Source organism: Neopelma chrysocephalum, unplaced genomic scaffold, assembly GCF_003984885.1.
Source record: "Neopelma chrysocephalum unplaced genomic scaffold, ASM398488v2 Primary Assembly neopelma1_24, whole genome shotgun sequence".
NCBI lineage: Eukaryota > Metazoa > Chordata > Aves > Passeriformes > Pipridae > Neopelma > Neopelma chrysocephalum.
The window spans coordinates 2,968,179-2,988,169 of record NW_020897693.1 but is presented as its reverse complement, the minus strand read 5'-3'; the positions used below and the strand labels follow the sequence as shown (position 1 = coordinate 2,988,169).

The window sequence follows — 19,991 nt, the reverse complement described above, 5'->3', positions numbered from 1 at the left end:
TCTGCTACATAGAGCTAAGTAAGATGTTATCTGTCTCTGAGCTCCAAAGCCTTTAATTTTGTTTGCCATTGTCCATTTAGCTGTGTCTATCACAGCACCATCTTGCTGAGAACTTCAAAAATGAACTTTACTGGTTTGTGCCTAATGCTTTGCAGACATATGCACGGTTTGCTGGATTTCATTAGTACTTCACTAATAACCCTCTCAAGCTTTCTGTTTCCTGTATAAAGGCTAAAAGGATTGAATTCACTGCACTGGTAAACCCCTTGATACATTAACATCCTGACTATGTCTGCTCACTCAAACATTTCGCTACATTCCTAATATATCATTAGTTAAAACCTTCCACGCTTCTGCAACTGCACAGCTTAATCCCCCTGGAGAAGCCAAACTATTACTAGATCGAGACAATAAAGCTTGAGTTCAATAACACAGAGCTTTTTGGTCACATGAGCAACTGTTCTGGCCTGTACATTGACACCTGGAGACCTCAGCAGTCACACCGTTCCTCTGAAAGGGAAAATGGAATGGGATGCTACTCTGCAGCAGAGTACAAATCACACCCCTCTTGGTCAAATCAGACCTCAAACTGACTGTTGCAGAAAGTAAAAGAAGTGATGTTGCATTTTTTTGGTTTTAGATGCATAAATGTAACTGTAAAAAGCCATAAAAATAACTGTAGGGATGTATTTTATCTACATATCTACATTCAAACTCATTATCTCTAGGATTCAATTCTCAGCCTTAGATACCATGTGATGACCTCGCTGTCCCGAAATAAGCACCAGAAGAGGTGTTAAGAAACAGGCCTTATGGTGACAGGCACAGCAGAGCTGGTAACCTGCATAAATATTCTATGTTTCCTTGCACTGTGTCACCTCAACCTTAGACCACAGCCTAACCTGTTACAGCTACCTCATTCCCTTCCTGAAAAGTAAAAACTCGATTAATGGAGAGGAAATTTCAGTTCTCACTGTTTATATCTAAGGTGACTGGTACTTCCACAGTAACCCACTTTAGCAAAGTCAAATACCCTGGGGGAACTCGTGAGAAAGTAAGGGGGAAAGAAAGAAACTAAATTCCCTCTTCCAAGAAGGTTGACTCATCATTCCCTTTTTCAAGCTTACCTTCGCAACCATAACTATCAAATGCAAATATGTTTAATTGCACAATGTGAAGAGACTGTATTCCCTTATTTATATTTTGCCTGGTTAAGAGACTAACCTATCACAATAGGTTATGTGTATGAATAAATTTGGCTTTCAAATATGTAGAAACCATAGCCCTGCAAAAACACACAGATCCATGATGCCAATTTTTCTTATGGACTCCTCAGAAGAGTCTGTCCACCCAGTTATTCTCTTTTTCTTTTCAAAATTTCCCTTGCATTTTACCTGGCCAAGAAAGCAAAAATATTTCCCCTGTTTGATTACACGCTCAGTCACTACCAGCTCACATTCTACTGCCCAGTTACTGTGCTGAAACTTAACGAGGAAAAAGCCTGCCAGCATTTTTCACACTTACAGCAGAAGAGGAAAACACACACCTACACAACATCTCCTGCTGCCCAAGTGGACAAAACACAACATGTCAACAGAAACAAAACACATTGCTATCAGCTTGTGCACACAGGGTGCCCTTCTAGCATTTGGAAAGGGCAAGAATATTTTCGTTATGAATCATGAAGTAGAGCAGCTTTTGCTACAGATTCACAACAAATAGCTCGCACCCTTTCATCTCTGTAAATACAAGGATTGCTTGAAAAGGCTGGGATATCTCATCTAGAGAGACTACAACGGTCTAGCAAAAAGGAATAGATGGGAGCTGAAGGATTCTTTTTATACTTTTACAAGGCTACTTTCAATTTAGCTTTTAAATTATGTTAAGATTTTATTCTTTTCAATAGCTTTTATTTATTGGTTTCACTTCTTTAGTCACTCTGGTGTTTTGAAAGTTGCTGTCAGTTGTTGTGCAGCTTACAAGCAATTCATCACATGGAAAATGAACAGCACCAGTCTGACAAATTTGACTTGAATAGTAAATTCAAGATGCAAATGCTGTTTTCTTTCTACTGCATGAAAGAAAGAAGCTCTCAGAAGGAGAAAAGACAAACATTTATAAACAACTAGCAGTAGTTCTCAGTGGGGAAAACAGTCCTACTGCCACATCGCTCTACTAAACCTCACTTTGGTGAGAGCAAGGCAGCTACAATCATCAGCAATCAGCTCTTGCCTCTGAAACAGAGGCACATTTGCCTGTTGTTTCCACATGTTGCTCTGTAGTGAGCACTTCCAAAAGCAATCCTGAGAAAAGAGTGAATGTGCAGCTGAGTCTTTAGGAGGGCAGTTACTCCATCACCTCCCTGCAGTGTGTGCATTTCTCACACCAAGTCTGACATTCTTTAGAGACTGTAAAAGGCAGCAACAGATAAATTAATGGAATATTTAGAGCAGAGCAATAAAAGGCTTTGAATTAGCAAGAAACTAAAAAAGGAAATCAAACTACCATTACATCAGATGAATGACAAAGCCATCAGAGAATCTCTTCAAAATGTAGCCCAACGTGTTCTTATCACAGAATCACAGAATATCCTGAATTGGAAGGAACCCATAAGGATCATTGAGTACAACTGTCCCTGTACAGGACCATCCCCAAGAGTCACGCCATGTGCCTGAGAGTATCCTCCAAATGCTTCTTGAACTCTGTCAGGCTTGGAGCTGTGACCACTGCCCTGGAGAGCCTGTTCAGTGCCCAACCACCGTCTGGGTGAAGAACCTCTTCCTAATACCCAACCTAAACCTGCCCTGACACAACTTCAGGCCATTCCCTTGGTCCTGTCACTGGTCACCACAGAGCAGAGATCAGTGCCTGCCCCTCCTCTCCCCCTCACAAGGAAGTTGTAACTGCAGTGAGGTCTCCCCTCACTCTCCTCTTCTCCAGCTGAACAGACCAAGTGCCCTCAGCTGCTCCTCACACGGCTTCCCCTCAAGGCCCTTCACCATCTTCACTGCCCTCCTTTGGACACTCTCTAATGGCTTCATGTCTTTCTTACATTGTGGTGCCCAAAACTGCCACAATATTCCAGGTGAGGCCACCCCAGTGCAGAGCACAGCGGGACAATCACCTTATATGACAATACTACACAGATATATGTTTAGTAAAAAGTTCAATTGATTTTTAGGACACTTTAAACTTCTCCTAAAGCCTTGGTTCACAGAAAAAATTATTATACACGAGTCTTACTATAATTTAATGAATGAGGAAATACCAGCTGTACCTCACTGAGGTTTAAGCAAAGCATTTTTACCTCCCATGGTAGAAATTTGTTTCAGTATCTGTTTTGCTGTAGGTGAGCACACACTTCATTATTTCTGACACCTGACATGTGACAACTGCTGAGTGAGCTCGAGAGTTGCTGCCACATGCTCTTCAGTCTTCCTACCCAGTCTTCAAACATTTCTGACCACAAAAGGTGACTTTATAGAGTTTATGTGTAGTCTGGTGGGTTGGGAGCCAGAAACAAGGAGCCTAAATTCTACAACACTGAATATCCCATTGTATTAACCTGGCTTTTTGGCTTACATTATCCATACCACAACATATAGTCCTTCAGTAAGGACATATCTCCACATAAGTAAGTAGCACATAAAGAAACCTCTAAGGAATGGGACATCTACAATGTCACTGCACTAATTAACTGTACTTAAAATGTCTTCAGACATACCTTTCTCCTCAACAGTCACTCATATGTTTAGCTCAAAAAAAACATGATTAAGAATTCTGGTCCTAAATTGTTTCTCTCACATTGCCTGCCATCCCAAACAGCATTCAATTTTTTGATTTACATAATTTTTCATGATTTCATCTATCTTCATGGCAGCTTTCCTAAGCTTTCTGAGTATTTTGCTCAGAATAACTTACTTCTTTGCACTTTCCAGGCAGTGTTGTTTTCAACTTTTAATGAAATAACTGCTTTTCCAGTTCAAAGTCTAGAGCTCACTGTTAAACTCAGAACTGTGAATTCTTTAAGAAAATGTGAAAATTGTTTTGCTGCTTAGCAAATCTATCCCCAGGGGGCTACAATTTTGCCATTGGCAGAAGGAGCACTGACTGAAGCATATCTGAAGGTAGCCTGTTTCTTACACAGTATCTTTCCAGTGGTCAAACCATTTTACATGCTAATATATTGTTTTTTTCCACAGGTACAAAGCCAGTGAACAGATTGTGTATAGTTACTATGAGTGGCACCATACACATGGAAGGTTCATTGTAAGATAAGGGGAAACTGAATACCTGAGCATAAGATGAAAAGATTCTCTCAGAAATCTACTGTTTGCTAAATCATGTTGTATTACTTTGCTTCACAAATTAAAGCTGCACTGTACTGTTAAAATTGCTTTTGCAAGGCAGAGAGAGATTAGAAAACTCATTTACACTTGTAGGAAACTGATTTTACTGAAAAGATACTGAGAAATACAATAAGAAAGTAATAGGAAAGTTACTTTGCATGTCAGTGCAATCAGTTAACGCTAGACCTCTTTCAAAATGGGTACAGTTTTATATTAGTAAGTGCTTTGAAAATTCTACAGTGTGAAAAAATGTACATTGAAATATGCAAGTGCTGTTAAACATGCCCTTTGTTTAGAGTGTAAAACCAAGAGCTGGTCACATTAACTTTGTAGCATGGAAATGAGACCTGCCCATCTGTTGGTTTGGGTGTTTGGTTTGGGTTTTTTTAATCTCTGTTATTATGCATTTCCGCATTCTATTGATTTTACTTTCCAGGTTTATTCATGTTTCAGAGGACAATGATCCAAAAGTAATACAAGCACTCATTTAAATACTTAAGTTTTGTGCCAGATCCCCCAGTGAAGATTTTCTTTTAAAAGGTGAGAAGGTCAGCTGTGTAAATTCTATTCAGCTGGAAGCTGAGGGAAAAAAAATATCGGGCTGAGATGTTTTGGAAGACACAGATGTGATTAATAGAGCTTCTCTTTTGGCATGATGGAGGAAAAACTAAGCAAAACCAAAACCATGAAGTCACATGTAATTATTCCATTTATTTCCTACAAAACTTAAAAATTTAATTGCTTAAGAAGGTTCTGAAGAACAGACAGGGCTGGGAAAGACTGGGAGAAACAAGGGTACAGGCCCAGCAAATGCCATGAGACATTAACAGAGATTTTTGAAGACTTATAGAAGTTAAACACTCCTTCCTTTTAAATAGGGATAATACAAATCCAAACCCACTGAAAACAAATGTATGTTTGGCAATGGGTGACAGCATGACGCCAGAAGAATATCTTTCAATTGCAATTGTTTATAAAATTCAGGGCACCAATTTAAACTATACAACACATACACAAACACAAGCTTGCAACTGTACCAGTTAATGTCTGCTTAAGAGGCTTTAAGCACAAAAAGCCTTCTAAATATCCCTTCCTAAATGAGACAGCTTGTGAATACTTTAAAAATAGGTTTTATTTGAAGTTTGGGGGGATAGAATTAGTACTATTAGCATTCAATATCTGTGGCAACTCTTTTGCATGCTTATGGATGAAGGAACCATCTCCAAGGGAAAATTGTTGTTGCATTTGTCACCTAAAAAAGCAGGTCTCATAATAATTTAAGCCTCTCCATACTTTTAAATGTTGAAGCCAGCTTTACTTAGCAAAGCTATCTGCTTGGTAAAATTATTTAGGTCAATTCCTCTCAATTTATTCTTACTGACTAAATATATCAAGAGGGAGCATGTTTAGACTGCAAGCTCTCTGGGACAGGAACAGTATTAATTTTACAGTGTCAGGAACAACAGTGTTAGGATCTTTGTGCCCTACTGTTAATTAAATAAGAAACTCTGTCACAGAACATAGATGTGTAAGTATGATCAAAAGTTAGCACTCTGCCTGTTCTTCCTTGTCCCTCCATTATTTGTTGTAGTTGTCTGGATTTGTTTAAAAAAAAAGCAATAACAGCTTAAGTTCTAATTTTCTTTTCCTGAAAATGACTGAAGAACAAACTTGCATTGTTTTCCTTTACAGTAAATAGGAGCAAAGCTGAGGAGAACAAATAGCCATTTCCATTAAAATTCAGACCATGTAATTTATCATTTATGTATAGCTGTCCTAACAATAGTGTTTCATCAAAACCATTGTTATGAATACTTTATGTGCCAAAACAGGAAAGAGCAAGTATATCTTAATAAATTTATCCCTTTTGGCACTGCCCTTTGAAAGTAAATAACCAGTTTTCACTACTAAACCCTAACTTACACATTGCATGAAATTAAGATAAAAGCAATAAATTTATGTGGAGGGAAGTTCAAATGTTCTATGTGCTTACACATTATGATGGTAATCCTACATTTAAATGAAATCACTGTAAATTTATCCCAGGAATAGAGACACATATGGATAGACTGACTGGATGTAGGCTTTTTGCTGTTGAAGCAGAAGAGAAAGGAAAAATAATGGTGCCTAGAACTTAGAAATTTCATAACTTACATTTTCAGATGTGGGTGAGACTACTCAGACTTGACAGGAAAAAAGAAAGCAAGTGTTATCCCCCTTCACAGACACAATCTGAGGTGTCATCCACTTCAGTGACATCAGCAAGAATTTTGTCACTGATTTTAGTGAGAGCTGGATGGAGCCTCAAGTGACTGATGACATGAACATTACTGTCCTGTTCACAGCTTTATGCACAGCTCACTGAAAAAAGGTCTTCCAAGATGCTTGTTACAGGAAGGAATGCCTGCATTCCCAATTAAATATTCTGACATTCATTCTCATGAAGTTACCAAGGAATGTTGCTATTAAATGTATTATTCTCAGCTGCCAGATCCCAAGATCAGCACAGTACTTTTTGTAATTATTATTAGCTATTGTGGGCAGCTTTTATTTATCTTATTCTTCCCCTGCCTCAGTTATGACTCATTTTCTCCTGATAAAAAAAAAGTCAGTGTAGTTAAGCAGTGGATTAAGTTTCTCCCTTTGCTGCTTGAGATGGTTATTATCTATCAAACTGCCTCCTGCAGAAAAACACAAGCACATATGTGTCATGTTAAGGAGCCTGTGAGAGGATAACTAAAACATAAGTGTAAAAATGTGTTTTATCAGCTACAAATAGACTGGCTGTAATACCAAATCCCATTGTCATCACTCTGGATTTTTGTTACACTTGCTGTAACATGATTCTAGTGCACAAATATTCATCCCATGATAGTTATGAACAGGAGAATATTAGTCTGTTAAACGGTAAGAAAACACAGGTATAATTTTCCCTTCTGGGAAAACAAACCCAACAAAAATATCTATGCAATAACAAAAAAACCCAAACCAAACAAAACCCAACCAAAAAAACTCATCTTCTTTACCATAAAATAACAGCACCTGATTTCTAAAATCCTATCCCATTATAATTTTAGTCTTTCCCTCCTAGTTTGATACACAGACAAACCCTTACACTGCTGTTTTAGTTACATGAGCTCAGGTTTGAAGGTGCTACAGATTTTCCAGTTCAAACTTAGACTTTAAAAAAAAAAGAAGAATCAAACTAAGAAAACCAACCGCATAACATGCCTTCCCCCTGCCCCCAAATTCTCAGGAAAGAGCTGTCTCAGGAATAGTAGGATTCCTTACACATCTGATGCTTTGCAGCACTAGTACCAGACTGTTGAACTCTTGTGGTTCTGTTACCTCTCTGGGTTTCATCACTGAATTCCAAGTGCAGCCAACAGAAGTGTGCCAAGGCAAAGCTCTTCTGGCTCATTTACTAGGATCCTGTTAAGTGGAAGTGTCAGGAGCTCTGTGTATGGGGTGGGAGGAGGGGAGGCAGCAGTGGCAGGGAAGATAGCTAAGCATGACAATATTTAAATGTGTTTACTTATCCCATTATGAAATCTTTCATTTGCAAATGCTTAGATTACTAAAGCTTAGCTTTAACTCTAAACAAGTGAATTGCATGCGAAAGCTTTAAAAACTGTCTTGATCAAAAAAAAAGGAAAAAAATAGAATTTAATTTTATTGCAATGTTTTAAAAATTTTAGCTTTTGTGTGTGTGTGTGTGTGTGTTTTTGTGGTTTTTGGTTTGTTTTGGGTTTTGTTGTTTGTTTTTTAATTATGAGAATTAAACCACTGATGACTACCCAGTAAGAGGAAAATGACAAAACCAGTCAAAGGACCAGACTTGTATGTTAATTATGATTTTAAAAGTTACTTCTTTCTGTTTGAGTGTTACAGTGGTTAAGTCACACAGTGTACACAGAAGGTGACAGAAGCTTATAAATGGATAAACCGATGCCTTAAATGTGCCCACATAGTGCTTGGAAAGCAACAATCTTCAGAACTTCTCAGTTGTAGTTCTACTTCTCTATATTTTTCACTTAATGATACTGTAAGTTGCTATTGTCATAAACAGCTTATCCTCTGAGCATCTGCTGCTTCACCTACACGGCTGCCCACAGATATTTTTCTATCCATGCTTCACTCAGGGTACTTGTGTGTTCAGTCTTGTCATCTTAAAATCCTTGTCCGACAAATATCATTCCTAGGGCTTGGAATGAGATGATATTTAAGGTCCCTTCCAACTCAAACCAGCCTATGATTCTGTGATTAATGACAATTCTAGACGTTTTACCCCACAGGGAACAGTCAGCTTTACTAGACTTGCTGGTATTTTGGACTTGCAACTGCTCCAGTTTCTATTTCCTATACAGAAGATATTTTATTAAACTAAATGATAAATTAGAGGAACACAGATGAGCCTTCAGGCACACCAGCACTTCCCTTGGTCTCTGAAAGCCTTCTCTTTTTACATGTATCAGCCTAGTAAGACATAATTGCTGTAAGCTTCTTTTTGTAAAGTTTCAATAAGTTTGCCTGGCCTTAAGCTTTCATAAAAGCATTACCATTTTTCATTGTGTGCTGTCATAACTTTTTGGTCTTGCAAGTCACACCTCAATATGTGTGAAAACAATTTCGTTTATATGTAAACACCTTGAAACTGCTTTTCACTGTGATCTGCAATACTAGATCACTCCCTAGAGAATAACAGCTCAAAAGCAAACCTTCAACATCCAAGCTCTTTCTGTACATCCAATTAAAAAAAATACAATGAAAAAACCACCACAAACCCCAACAACCAACAATCAGACAGTTCCCAAACATATTTCCATTGATTTTTAGGATGTAACATGGGGCACGAAGCCTGCCACAAGCAAACATTTGCATCCAATTACTTTCATGCAAGCATAAGGTTTACAAGAACAAAATCTTAGAATTTCTAGGCCTAAAATTCTAAACCTCAAGACTTCAGCTCCCCAAACACATGTGACTACTATAAAACAACATCAAAGGGAGCCAGTTTTGGATCAGTCATAAAATTGGCTCCACCACCACCTCTGTGCCCAAAGCTTTCCTTCTTTGGGAGGCTGTTCCTCCCCACCTCCATCACTCACGTATATGAGGATTTCCTGTGTTTTGCCTGCCCACAACAAACCAGACTCCCCGTCCCACTCCTCTTCAGAAAAGTATCTGTGCTACTGATTTGTTGTCCCTTTTCTTTCAAGCCTTCTGCATCTGGGAGACAAAGCCATTTTAAGAAGCAGTATTTCTTAAACCACAGTCAGCCCTGACCTAATGAGGGAGTAAATATGGTCCAGACAAACACCACAACAGATGCCACTACACTCTGTATTCCATGCTCCTGGCTCCAGCTTCCTGCCAGTGGAACCAGCTGCCTGTCACTTCCTACCCTCCAGCACAGGCCTTGGCTCAAAGCCACCCTCAGAAGTCTGACATTTAGAAACAGATTTAACAAACTGCTTAGCATTTCATAAGCATAACAAGAAAGTGCAACATCTAAACTTTCAGTATAGAATTTCATCCATTTCCAGGTGGTTTTTCCCCCTTTGTCTGCTCAGTAGTACATTTGTATTTTTCAAACAAATACTCTGTTTTCTTGCAGCTCTGCATACAACATTGTATGCAATAACTCTATAAAGTTCACAAAAGTTTGTGAATATGGTAATAAAAACCTTTCTATTTTTGTAGTCACAGCAAGACAACATTGGCCCTGCTGCTCATGGTGCATCCAGCTTAGTTCATGTCTGCATTTAAATTTTTAGGGGCTGCAGGAAGTTGCCATACAGTTCACAGCGTTTAAATCCCATGTAAGCCCTTTTCTTACTGTAAACGCATCTTGTATTCCTAATCTTGCCTCCAAAATATTGATCCTTTGCATTACACATGTTTTGGATGTTGTGCTGCCACACAGAGCACCCACTGTACAGGGCACAGAATCACAGAATTGCTAAAGTTGGAAAAGACCTCCAAGATCACTGGGTACAACCCTTGACTGAACACCACCGTGTCAATTAGACCAGAGCACTCAGTGCTACAGCCAGTCTTTTGTTGAACACCTCCAGAGATGGTGACCCCACCATCTCCCTGGACAGCCCATTCCAAAGCTTAACAACCCTTTCTGTGTAGGAATTCCTGCTATGTCCAGCCTGAACCTCCCCTGGTGCAGCTTGAGGCCATTTACTCTTGTCCTGTAACTTGTTACCTGGAAGAAAAGGGTGACCCCACCTTACTAAAACCTCCTTTCAGGGAGTTGTAGAGAGTGATAAGGTCTCCCCTCAGCCTCCTAAACATCCCCAGCTCCCTTGGATGCTCCTTGCAGGACTTCCTCCCTAGACCCTTCACCAGCTCTGTTGCTTTTCTCTCGACACAGGGCTTGAGGTGTGGCCTCACCAGTGCCAAGTACAGGGGGACAATCACTGCCCTGGTCCTGCTGGCCACACTATTCCTGATCCAAGCCAGGATTCCACTGGCCTTCCTGTCCACCTGGGCACACAGCTGGCTCATGGTCAGCCATCTGTCAAACAGAACTCCCAGGTCCTTTTCCTCTGGGCCACTTTCCAGTCCCTCTTTCCCCAGCCTGTAGCGCTGCAGGGGGTTGCTGTAACCCACATGCAGGACCCGGCACTTGGCCTTGTTGAACCTCATACAATTGGCCTCAGCCCATTAAGCCTGTCCAGATCCCTCCGCAGAGCTTCCTACCTTCCAGCAGATTAACGCTCCCACCCAGCTTGGTGTCATCTACAACCTGTCTGAGGGTGCCCCTGATCCCCTCATCCAGATTATCAATAAAGATATTAAATAGGAGGAGCAAATGTACTGCACTAGCAGAAAACATACCTAAATGAGTTAGCAGGCTAAAGTACTAGCTGAGCATGATCCTGTCTTCCTCACAAGTAAGCATTGGCCTTTGAAGGTTACGGTTTTGAACTGCCAAGCTGAGATACAATACTTGCTTAAGGGTCCTTGAATTCCTGTTCCTTCCAACTCTTCAAACACAGACATGAGAAAATGCTAGAAAAAACCATAACAATTGACATGGCCATCAGTAGTCCCCAAAATCCAATCTTACTGCCACACAACAAGGTAAGTTATGCATCAACCACCCAGACATTCAAACTCTACAGAATTTCAGGGTTTGGGTTTTTTTCCCTTTTTACAGAACCTCAGTAATAAAAAAAAAAAATAACTTTAAAAATAGATTACTTAAAGAATATCAACACGACAACTATTCCTCAATACTCTACCACCTGCTCAGTACTAAATCTCCATTCCTGCTTGCAGTGTTGCAAAAAATGCCATTAAGTATGTGTGAGCTGAGTTACTGGGCAAGAACTTGACTCCAAGAATACAGTAGAATTTACAAACCTTAACCAAGCTCAGGAGACCACTGGGACAGACCCAAGTACATACACACCTCCTACCTTTTGGAAATAGCTATTAAAGTAAGAGCTATTAAGGTAATTTACCATTTCTTAAAAACGGTTGAATGAATGAAAGGCAAAAGGTTTGTTTCCTTTCTTTACACAGTTGCTCTGTCTACATTTCCCTAGTTAAAAACCCATAGGTAATCCACTATTGCCAGTGTCAGTATTTCCAAAACAAATGGGGAATTCCTACCAATTTTGTTTGCAGATCGGAGATAGTGCAGCAGCCTCATAAAGCTTCTCTTATGAGACACACTGATCTATTCTGTTTGCTTTTAGAAAGATTATTGTAGATAATTAGCTACCTGGTTTTGGGAGGATGCACTGCATACATACAGTTGCTTTCAATTCCAGGAATTTAAGAAACTTATAAGTGTCCCTGCAAGTTTATAAGAAATTTCCTTCCACCACTCTTTTTTTTTTTTGGAGGTTCAGAATACATTTTGGGAAATGAAGGATTTTAAATTAACTCTAACTTCTTCCACAATGTAAGAAGCATTTAAACATCCTTGACAGTAAATCTCACTGATTTTATTTTAAACAAAATTTTTGGAACAAAATCAAGATCGCCAAAAGAAGAGCAGCACCTTGCATGTCATCATTTCTGTATAATAGTGACATTAAGTCTCCCTTGAAAACTACTAAGGAAACATATGGATAATCTCACAGAGAAGTGTCACAAAGCAAAGCCCTACAGAGGAAAGTAAAAATAAACAATATCCTCTTCTCTTCACTCATCCCATTAGAATAGCAACAGAATATAAACTAAGCAAGAGAGCAATTGGTCATCCTCTTGGAAAAGTCACCAAAAGAATTGCAACTTTACAATATTAAGATAACAGAAAAAAAAATATAAAACTCTCACTATGATTTGCTACAAAGCTGAAGTAAAAATTTGTCATCTAAAAAAGACAATGATGTGCAATTTTAAAATATCTTTTCAAAAAGTATACAAACCAGAATGTCATTATGCAAGTACAACACCATTTGAGGGCATTGTGCTGGGGTTTGGGGTGGGGGGAGGAAGAGGAACACCAAAGACAGGATGTTACATGAGGGATCTGTAGTGCTGCGTGCTTGATTTTAATCAGCCAGAGGAACATTGATTTCACAAGGTCATGACTAAAATCATTAGTTGTTTTTTTGCAAGTGCAGTCCCTGCCTCTGAGGAGCACCAGGAATATGTGCCTTTGTAGTAGATCAGGTGTAATTCAGCTGCTTTCCCACATGATTTCACGCATCTCAACTCTTTCCAGTTACTGGATGATACAATGACCTTGCGTTCCTTTCCACCAAGAGCCCTCTCAACACTCACTGCAAGGACTGTCAGCAGGAGTGCTAAATGTGTGTTTACGATGGTGGTCGCTGCTGTGCCTCAGGAGCTAAGAGCAACCATTTAAACAAAGGCCATTCATAACTTAACTTCCAAGTTGTTAAGGTTTGGTCAGCCCCTCGTAATTGTCCCTGATATCCCTTTTGAACTACATTTTCTGCAGGAGATACACAAGTCTACAGTAGGGGCCCTTCCCACATTTGCACTGCTGGGACTGCCAAGCTGTGAATTTTTTGTTGTTTAAAGCCCAGCCAGTACTCAGAAAAGACAGTGTCATTAGCAGTTGTCCTAAACTGCTTTTTTCTCCTTCTGTGCCTTGCATGGCCCCAGTTCTTTCACACTGTATGCCATTTAAAACTCACTACACAAATTCTTCCCCCCTTCATGCCATCTTCCAACACACCCAGCTACCACATTACATTCACAGATATTTACCCCTACCTCTGTTCCACAGCTAGTGTTACTCAGCTGCATGTTCAGTATAAAATCAACATTGAAATCAAACAGGAGAAAAAAAACTTTGCTGATGTTACCTAAACAAAAAATAAAGAGAACTTCAGCATTTTGAAACTAGGAATATTTTAAATTTTTTTTAAATGTTGTTTGTTTTTTTTAAATACTATACTAATTAGGAGTACATTTTCTGACTTTATATTGTTCCCACATGGCAAACATTCCTATCCATCAAAGACAAAAGCTTCTTATCAGTGATCAAAATATATTGCCTGCTCATTTGGACCTGCCTCCAACTGTTACACCAATGGGATATTTCAACAGTGGCACAAAGAGCCGTCTCCTGGTGCTCCAGGAAGCAGCGACACCGGAGAGCACAGAGCTGATCTGCAACCTGCCCCACCCAAGCTGTGCAGGTCTGGAAGCAGTGCAACCACACTTATAAAACATCACAGAATTCCTGCCAAGGTTCTGACCACAACCAAACACGTGCCATGGCCAAGCTCTGCTGGGTACTGAGAACAGGACAGTTCCACCTTAGGGCCCCACAGCACCTTCAGCCTCTGCTGAGAATCCCACAGCAGCTGGTGTTTGGTCTCACGAGGGTGTGTGCACAGCAACACTCCAGGCTGCACGTGGCTCACGGGGCCATTTGCCTGAGCTGGTTAGAATTAATTTATTTGGAGGGCTGCCAGGAATCTAAACTGACATTTAACTAAACCCACTGCTCATGTTAAAGGGGTAGCTCACCATCTGAGAGGAGCTAGAATTTGAAAGCTAAACAGCTTTCAAATATAGTTGATTCAATTGAGAGGGCAAAGTGCTTTTAAGAGGCCAATGATGCCTTTACCAGTTGTTTCAGTTTGCCGTCCACAGAGGTAGGCAAACATATTACTCCTAAGAGTGACTTAACAATACTCACTTTTCTATATTTCACTTTTCTAGGAGCAAAAAGAGAATTTAAAAAGATGTTCTCCTTTTTAGCATTTCTATTTAATATGTAAAATCACAAATATTTTGTTTGAATAAACATTGTGACTAACAGTTTGCCAATTAAAAAAATGTTGAAAACTAGACACTGAGAGTAACAATGTTGCTCCTCAGATTAAAGGCAGTAGTAAAACATTTGTCTGAAGTCAATTATACAAATAATTAGTGCATGCAAGTGGTTTAAGTAAATATCAGAAGTTCTTTCATGTGACATGAGTGTCAGTAAACTCCCTGACGTAGCATTGTATTTGGTATTTTATAACAGGCATTTGTTCCACAGCTCAGACTTCTGCACTTTTGTCTCAAATATGCTCTTGAAAAGCATTGCAGAATTGGATGAGGTAAAGGAAAATGCTGTATCCTACAAAATTCAACAGTTTACCATTTTAGCCAATAAAATTCTAGCTAATATAAGCAAGCAGATTGAAAAAAGGAACTGGAATTAATTCAAGTAATGATGACAGGCTAGGGCTGTGTGTATATTAAAATAGGAAAAAAATTTCCTTAATAAAACTCACTGATTTGGAGAAGCCTCTGCTTTCTATAATTCTGTCCACACATTCAATACAGCACATCTTCAAAGTTTAAAAACATGAGATCAGTATTCACTTTTTAAAATTCTTCCTGTTGTTATCTACTTCAGCTCTCCAACAAGGCTGTTAGAAAAAAAAAGAAAATCATACTATTGAGTAGCAAATACTGTAGAAACCATACTTTAAAAACCCCATAAACCAACAATAACACATTGCTCCAACAGCAGCCACATTGATATTACCATGCTGGTCAATCTTGCCTTACAGAAGTAACAAAATATCTTAGGGCGAATTTTTATTTTTTTCATGCTTGCTTACTATTATTATTAAAGTTGCTGAGCAACTGTTAAAAAATACTATTTACTGACTTTGGAAACAAAAATGGTTAAAACTTTTTCTTCTAGTATTCTTCATACAAAATAACTACACTTCAGCTCTGGGCATTTTTTGCATCCAGTCTTACAAGTGAATACAAAAATGGTTTGGAGAAAAACTAATCTGATTGCAGGTTGTTACAGATTATCCAAAAATGTAGACACATTACCATGGCCACAGTAATTGTATCTTAGTTTCAATTTGGCTCTCTGAGGCAGGGATTGACCTGATGACCTTCAGAGCCCCTTTCATTGTAAATTATGCTGTGATTTTATGAATGAAAACTGAAAACACATGGCAACTCCTTTTTTTAATTTCAATTTATTATTATTCTATTTATACCTCAATAGCGCCCTCTGCTGATATTTATCGTGCTTGATTATTTGCATGGAAAAATTGTGAGGGTATGTTATGAAAATGTGTTAACACTTCTCCTGCAAATGAAGGAAGGAAACAACTGCAGAATGTTCTTGTTGTCTCACATTCAATCAGAACAGGATGAACGTGTAGGGTTAGGGCAGAGAATGTAAGTGATCAATACCTTTATCAGGTCATTTTGGAGACTGTATATATATTTAAAGTCAAAGAAGGTCTCATCTCCCTCACGCCATGAAAATTTAGGATACTTCACAGCAGCCTTCAGAGCCACAGAACAGCTCTATCCAGAACATGGGAAAACCTCCAAAAAGAACTATCAGCCTTCCTTCCTACAACAATAGCAGTTCCATGGAGGTAACTTAAAGGAGGAGATTGAAAAGGGTATGTTGGAAAAACCTCTCAAACCTGGAAGATCAGAGGGATCAGAATTAGCAACCATTCACCTTCAGCTGCCTGACCTATAGTTTTACATATACAAAACTGTGCAAGTGATAGAGAAAATAACTTAGTAAACTTATTATAATCTTTAGGAAAGACGATTTTGGTGTAATTTATTGTCATTACCCTTGGCAGGTTCTGCTTAGGAGGACAACATCAAAACTGCTTAAGACACAGTTAAAATGGGTGTATGTACAAAACAAACATTACAACACACAACAGAAAGCCAGCTTCTCCAAACACTCATCAGGATTGTGACTGGCTATTTTAAAAGTTTCTCAGTTGTATGAGAATTAAACTTCATTAAAACTGCTATAAAGCTTTGCAAAAGGAAGTCAAAGCTTTCCCTTCAAAATTTTCAGTCTACTTAAATTCAAGTTCTAAGTAAAATTATTCTTTTTTCCAAATCTTACACTACTGTCCAAGCTTTGAAAGGTCATGTAGAAGTGTTTTGTCTTATTTTAGATGTATCACAGCTAAATTTGTGTGCTAGTTTTTTCTTTTGTATTCCTACAGTCTCAATGGCCAGCAAGAGTTCCAACTAAACTGACTGTATTCCCCAGCCTATTAGCAATCACCATGATTGAACTTTGCTAGGGGCAAGTAATACAAGTATTTTCATAATAGAGTTAAGATATTAAGGAAAAAGTTTGTAGAAGTTATATTACCAATCACATGTGTATGATTTCAAAGGATTTCACATCTCCTTCATGGTGTATAAATGTCTTTCATAAACAGCATCTGTTTACAAAGAACCAGACTGTTCTGTTTACATGGCCATGGAAAACACAAATTACCCTAAAGAAAGGTGAAACCCCATCTTTTTCTATGTATTACTGAATGGGACACAACAGTGAGGGAATTTCAGGCTAAACTTCCTGAGAAACTCTAGGAGTAAAGTTAAGCAATGAAGGTGATCCCCACAAGGGTTGAAAGGTTTCTATCACTACAGTGTCAGACAGACTAATATCAGCATTGCATTCCTTAGGTACAGCTTCTGCACAAAATGGCACTGAATTAAGAATTAAGAAAGAAACCTGCATTTTTAAGATTGCATTAGAAAACACAACCACCCTTGTCAATCTTAAAAAATGGCTCAGTATTAGAGATACATCTGACCAAAAATGTGAGAATCTGAGGCATAAATACCTGTTCCTCCAGACTTGAGTCACACAGCTGTCAGCTGTACCATGCCTACCAATTTTGCCTACGTGAGTTGCCTAGTTTGTTGCTTGAGTTGTGTTACCTTTGATTAACACGAAGGAATTATATCTGAACAATACTGAGTTATAAACTAGTTAAAGGTGTTTCTCTTACAAGTTTTGTGTTTCCAGCACATTATGAATTACCACACATAGACCACTGAAATTGCAACATAATCTGCCAAGGTGCAAATGAGAGCCCCTCTTTATCCAGTGAGATAATAATCAGAAGGAGTAACTTGTGAAAGTTGCACCTTCCTTCATTTGAATGGTCTGATCTGTGAGCATGTATAGTCACTTGACTGATATAAATAAACTTTTACTCATACTTGCAGAGGCAACATAGTTCTGCGAGTTTCTTTACTGGCTTCTCAATCAACAGAATTCTTGACTGAGTTCCAGCAGTAGCTCTATTAGTGGTGATGTGCAAGCTGAAAAAAACACAACTTGACTTTACATCCCAGGCTGAGCCTGCAGATAGAAACAGCCTTATTTATAAACATACTGCATCATGGATGGCAATTCCAGCAGCAGAGGACTACAAGGCACTAACAGCACCAGACTGCTCTTTGGCAAATGAAATCAGCTCAGAACTCCAGGCAGACATCCATATGCATCTTACTGAGAGAGACCAATTTAATTCCTTACACTATTCAGTCTCACTCACTTTAATGACGACAGATATTCTATTAATGTGCAAACCCAAGAATTTCCAGGCAGTTGACAATACAGTATTTCTGGTGCAGCAGTTTGCTACTGCTGTGAACTGTAGCCTAGATTCCATCAACAACACAGGTTGAGAATACTAAGTCCAGTATCTCTCAGTATAACCACCTGGACTTATCAGGGAATACCAATTTTAGAAGATACCCTGAGAAGGCGGAAGGGAGGCCTGAAAATTTACAACTGTACATTTTTTCTGCTTTCTAAGTGTTATTACCTGCTTCTGGGAAGTTCCAGTTAACAGGTACTCCTTCAGTTAAATTATTTTTAAACGAACAGTTATCCACTTGCCACATGGTTTAGAAGTTGAGCAAGAACATATTCTCAGAGCAATACATGGAAATAGGTTCCAAATTATCTAGGGAACCAGTGCTTAGAATACCTCCTTGCATCTTAAAATAACATTTGCTTCTGCCTGATAACATTTACTGGTTCTCTTCCAATCTGAGGCCTTAATTCAAGAAGATAGCTGGGCTTATGCCTCATCAAGGATCAATGGCTCTACTTGCATGGATCAAGTTAATTGTAATCTTGAGTTACGTGTTGATGGAAGATATGAAAACAGGCTTCAAGTATGGCATCCATCCACATCACTTCTCAAATCACTGAACAAAATGTCCCTGGCCTTCTAAGAAGAATGTGGATATAAACACATCAAGTGCTAGACAGAAACACAGAACAGACATTTCTTAAATAAATGAATAGCTAGATACACATTGTGCTATTGCACTGGAATTTTAAAGTAGTCTGATTTATGTTTTCCATCCACAATGTTAGATGATAAAAAATAAGGTGTTTTGCATTATTAATAGAAAGATGCATTTAAAGACAGGACATAGAATCCCTGGTATAAAGGTCAAGTTTTAAAAGCGCACTATTTCCTCATGGGATGAAAGAAATTACACATAATATACCTACTTTACAACTAGTAATTTAGACCCAATAGAATAATAGTTTCCATCTTGAGTGGGAAAAAAATTAAAATTACTATTTTTCTTTCCCACATAAAGATTTATTTCCTTTCCCCCGGGACTGAAAGTTATTAGTGTGTCCAACAAAAATTAATGACTTCTATCTAAAAAGTAAGAGATATTCATGAAACACTGTGGGGGGGTAGAGCAAAATTCTAAATAAATACACTGATGAGAACATAAAGTAAACCTTAATAAAACCCCAGCGTCTCTGATAATTAATGCTGTGGTTGTGAGTAAATATTAGTCAAAGTGTATCTATGTATTTTAGCAGTGCTTCTATTAAGGTCAAAGAAAACACCCATGAAATCTAAATTCATGAATATGTAAATAGACAAAAGAGCAAGGCTACTTACAGTTTATTATTTTAAATGCATACATAATGTATTACACAGTACAGTATAAAATGTTATACATTATATTTAATGAACACATGTGTAAGGACGGGGAAATATATGTGGCTATGTGTGTACACACACTTTATTTCAAAATACAAATATTTATTTTGCCATTCCTCCTTTAAAAAATTGATCTTAAAAGGTTATGGAATAAGCTTTTAATAGCTTTAAAGGTTTACTCAGAAAAATATTAAAAATCAACACAAGATGTAAACTTCCAAACTTGGGTCCCCTGTTTACACCTTAAACTTTACGCATTCAGAACATCTACACAGGCAGGAACTCCTAGGTATTAATGAATTAAAATATAAATCATACCCAGGTTCTGCAACATTCATGCCATTCATCCTTGTGCTCATGCAGACACAGGATCTTGCTCTCCATCTTTTCAAGCACATTAGAAATAGGC

General features: G+C 38.4%; 1 protein-coding gene across 7 annotated transcripts in view; it reads right to left on the bottom strand.

Moving 5' to 3' along the window:
• MRVI1 (murine retrovirus integration site 1 homolog) overlaps positions 1 to 19,991 on the bottom strand; it is a 103,413-nt gene that overhangs the window by 78,388 nt on the left and 5,034 nt on the right. For 4 of the 7 annotated variants that reach the window (XM_027700161.1, XM_027700151.1, XM_027700170.1 and 1 more), the window contains exons 1-2: positions 13,563 to 13,654; positions 11,202 to 11,375 (exon numbers count right to left, since the gene is read on the bottom strand). The gene's annotated coding sequence lies outside the window, so the exon portion shown is untranslated. Of the gene's footprint in view, positions 1 to 11,201; positions 11,376 to 13,562; positions 13,655 to 15,082; positions 15,405 to 19,991 lie in introns of those variants that run through there. The other 3 variants (XM_027700067.1, XM_027700089.1, XM_027700039.1) reach the window with 3 other exon arrangements.